Source organism: Cupressus sempervirens, chromosome 3 (assembly GCF_028749045.1).
Source record: "Cupressus sempervirens isolate cs-2001-9-10 chromosome 3, ASM2874904v1, whole genome shotgun sequence".
NCBI lineage: Eukaryota > Viridiplantae > Streptophyta > Pinopsida > Cupressales > Cupressaceae > Cupressus > Cupressus sempervirens.
Genome location: NC_143120.1, coordinates 125,036,459 through 125,041,269, shown reverse-complemented (window position 1 = coordinate 125,041,269; position 4,811 = coordinate 125,036,459).

Here is a 4,811-nt window from a genome sequence, read left to right as displayed (position 1 = left end):
GAGTTTAAATTTGGACCCATAAAACTTTCACCATTCATACATCACATGCATTAATATACTAAAATAACATATAAAGCATATGCATCAATCATGTAAATATGTAATAAAATACACACACTTAATACCATATATGATTACCTAGAAACCCTCCAAATGAGAAGGTAAAACTAGGGTGGGGATGACACCCACAAATATTCACTACTGCAGCAATAAAATATATCTGATTAAGGTTATAATTCTTTAACCATGAATCATGGTTTGCCCTGTGAAAGACCTACCTTGTTAAAGACTTACAAAGACTGTTAAGACCCACCTTATCAGAGGATTTTAACACCCTATTAGAAGTGTGCTTGGTTAGAGGACTTCAACTCACAATTAAGTAAGCACCCTGTTAAAGGATTTCATATAGCTTGTTAAGACTACTCTGTTAAAAGATTTAACTAAAATCACCTGTCAAAATATTTTAGCATAGATCCTACGGTTGGAACTTGCTTTCCTAATAAGAGATCATCTCTATCCAATTTTTTATTGATCCTTCATGATTTGATGTATCAATGTTTCATCCTTTATCCTTTATTCTTCACTTAACTGATTCTGTAATTCACTCTTACTACTAAGTCACCTTGAATGCTCTGCAAACTGTCTTGTTCGCTTCTCTGATTTAATCATTCACCCCTTTGCAATGATCTCAACATCATTAAAAATTTAGGGCTTCATCCTCCTTAAGAAGACTTAGGTGGCTTAGGGTTAGGTATGAATCAATGGTTAAGATTCATCCATTTTTCTATTTAAACCTTCCCATTTTCCAATCGATTGCATGTAATTGCATAAGAATCTGTATACTTCCTTATCTCTAAAAGATCAAAATCTATCTTTAGGTTAGCTTGAAAATGGTTTACATAGTTGTTTGTGCCATTACAAACAAATATGCCTAATTTGTGTCACTCATCATATGAAGTCTCTAATGCTCGACATACACTATAATTCTATTTTGACTTGGAAATTGAATTGCTTGGCATGTACTATTCACTCAACACTTGAATCATTTAGCATGGTCTATGTTCTTGGCACTTCAGTGACTCAACACATGAGTGGCTCGACACTCATTGTAAATTGGCATGGTCTAATATTGACATGTTGTACTTGATATGCATTACTAGTTTGACATGAACTAAGTAAATGTCTTAAGTGTGTTGACACTCACTTGTCAAAACCAATCTGAGATAAACAATCTCCCCCTTTGACATGAGTATCAAAAACACTTGAATATACATAATCAATCTAATCTTCTAAAATATAACATATCCATGACTTGTCTTATATAAAAAAATTCAAAAATTTTGAAATTTTGTGATAACCTATATACCTTGAAATTTATAGCTCCCCCTAAGTTAATATGTCTGTTCTGTGTCCAAAATCTTGTGCTCCTTTCTGAGTAGATTTGTCTTTGCTAACTAATACTGTTTGACTTCAATACACTTATACTCTTTCATGCTGCTCTATTTCTATCTTTGCATTTTATTGCTCCCCTTTTATTTATTCTCTCTCTTTTTGTTGTTGTCTCCCCCATATGATATTCTCCCCCTTTTGACACTTATGTCAAATGGGTTATACATGTATAGTGTGTTTGTCCAAAAATGATTTATGGACCTCCATTATAATTTTAAGAGCTACATCCTAGTTGTCACATGCAACATCCAGTGACTTGAGTTTGATGGTAAGCTCAATAGCAAGGTGTACTAGGCCATCTAGAGTAGAAATATTGGGGTCTTTCTTTAGCAAAGTTTCTGCATAGCCTAGCTCCTTGTGTAGTACCTCCATATGAGGGGTGAGAGATGCCTGTATACTTGTCAATTTGGCTCTTATGCTAGCCTCTTCTACTGTTAACACATCTAATTGACTTTGTGTTTGAAGAAATGTATGAAAATGATTCTCACTGTAAGCTAGGTTCTGAGGTAACCTTGTACTTGATATGTTTAGATTTCTCTCTAGGCTTAGAATATGATGTTTGGTCTCTTGGGTGAAGAGTGTAGGATCATACAATTTGGTGTATAATGAGAATATATTCTCAAGTACCTTCTTCACATCCTCAACCTTTGTTTCTAGTGCAACTTGAGTTAGTGCTATCTCATCAGATATCTTCTCATTGACCTTGTTCTAGAATTTATTTTCTAACCACTCTAAAAGTTTAGCAATTGTATCAATGTCTTCATTTTTGACCTTTTCCACTATGTCTAATAGTTGCTCTAGTAGTGGCTTGGTCTCTTCAGGAGTAGGCAGACTAAATGCATCTAGAAAGATGTCTTTTATGTCTTGAAGAGCTTGCTTCTTCCTATATTCTCTCTTAAGCATTTGCTAATGATCATTGTATCATAATAAACCTTTGGAATAATAATCTCTTCATCATGAGTGATATCACCATAGTGAATTACCTTTTCAACTTTTGAAGAGCTTGAGCTTGGCATTGACATCTACAATGGTATAGCTTCCATGCTCTATTTCTGAAGAACTTTTGTAGGAGAAGTGCCAGATGTTGGTAGAGTTACTAGTGCCTAGATGGCTTCTTTCTCCTTTACCTTAGGTGTATTCTCACCTTCTTTAGATTGGCTCTTATCTAATACAATGACATGAACAACACCTAGTCCTTGTGCCTTAGGTACAAATGAATCTGTCTATCCTATTTCTTGCTATACATTTGTATCTTTTTCTTCTTCTTGCTTTTTCTCAAGAGTAACAACTTTCACAAGTGTATCAACCTTAATAGGTGTTTCTACTATAGTTTGAAACAAAGGTTTCACTTGAGTAACTGAAGGGATGGTAGAAGAAGGTTCTTTTGGTTTCACCTTATCTCTTGTGATGTCAGTTACTACCTTTTGGAGCTTATCTACACTAACCAAGACTAGATTATCACATAACTTTGCTTGTAGTGTAGATTGGTTCATTATTTTCTTCAAGTCATCTACAATTAGTGGATTTATGTTTTGAGTTGAAGCATCAAGAACATCCTTGACAATAAAAGTTTCAATTGACTTGGTTGTATCATGTGGGGAACTGACACTTGACACTTGTATGTCCTACACACTCTATTCATCTTGCTCCCGTTTAGTTGTAGCTATGTCATCATCTTGCTATATTTCTTCCCCAACTATATTATCTTCATTCTCATCTTCCTTATCATCTTCTTGTTTGTCATCGTCTTATTTATCATCTTTACCCTCAAAAGGGTTAGCTTCTCCTTGTTTTATAGTGGTCAACCCATAGATTAGTTTTCATGTTTGGGTAGACTTCTTGACCACATCTTCAATATTGTTTTGAAGAATGTTGAAGGCTCTATAAATAGGTGTAAACCTAACTCCATATTTCTTAGTAGCCTAAGTAATTTGACCTTTTGTTAGTTCTATAATTACTTGGGCCAGAATAGTTTCTCTTATTTATTTTTCCAAATTTAAACAATAGTGACATTTTTGATCAACTAAATCATATAACTTCTTGGGTACTGAGTTAGCAAATTATAATGGCGTAGTCTTAAATTTAGACATCATTGCATATAGGGCTTATTCAACTAACTTCTTTTCTTCTTTCTCAATTTTCTCAAAATCAATATGCTTAAATCTAGACAAGTCTATATTATTTCTGACAAACATTTTCCATTTCATTCTTTGATTTAATCACATCATAATTTCCAAAGATTTTTGCAATCTTGTCAACTTCTTTTGCTAGGAGTGTTGTGATTGTTGCCGATTCTTCATCAACATTGATCTCATATCCAAGTGGTCTTAACCATCTGACCCTTGGGGTGGAAGCCTGTATAAAGGTGTAATCAGCATCAACAAGAAAGCATATATCATTTTAGTGTTGCTCAACTAGTGAAACAACTATCCTCATTCTTTTCTTTATTGACTTCTTAAAGTCATCAAAGTAGCTAGTCACCAATGTCTCAAAATTTTCTCCCATCTATTCAATAAATTCATTGATTTGTAGTACAATTAACTTATTGGTATTCCATCCAAGTACACCAAAATAGGGGAATGCATTTTGTACATAGAAAAATATGCAGATAAGTATTGCACCAAAATTGCATTGTGCACTCTTAATTTTCTTTATAGCTCTAAGGTTCTCCATTAGTTGTTGTAGCTGGAGTTTTGCCAGATCATATGTGTGATCTTTCTTCACAATATTGTAGCCAACATCTACTACAATACAAGGTACACTATTCAAATTTTTGGATTGATAGAATTTGTGTGAGATTACCCTAATAGAAAAGTCTAGTAGTGGATCAGTGATGGTATCAATTGTCATCCCTTTCTTGTTCCATTTTGCCCCTATGTTTTTCTCTATTACCTCCTTGGAGTTGCTTCTCAGAGTCTTAGGCTGATCTAGGGTTGGCTAGCTAGTAACTTTGTAAATTATCCTCTTTGATATCTTAATTAGTCCTCCTTCTAGCCATAAGGATCCATCATGTATTTAGCTTAAGATAATTTTAATCCATTCAGTCTTGAAAATAGTAGGAAAATCTAGGGCATGCATCAAACCTTTTCTCTCAACTATTTTATATTCTTCTTTCAAAACACCATTATCACATAATCTATCATAAGCTTCTAGGTCTCCAATGCTACCAATTTTACAATTATAACATTTCCTTACATCTTGAACCATAATAACATTAGGTGGGATCATTGAAAGTGCACTAGAGGGATCTTGTTTGTATGCTATGTCAAGGGTGGCTTTGAATATTGGTTGTTTGAATTTGTTACTTACAAGATGAACATTTAAAACCTCTTTCCCTTCTATATTGCTCGAACTAGATACCA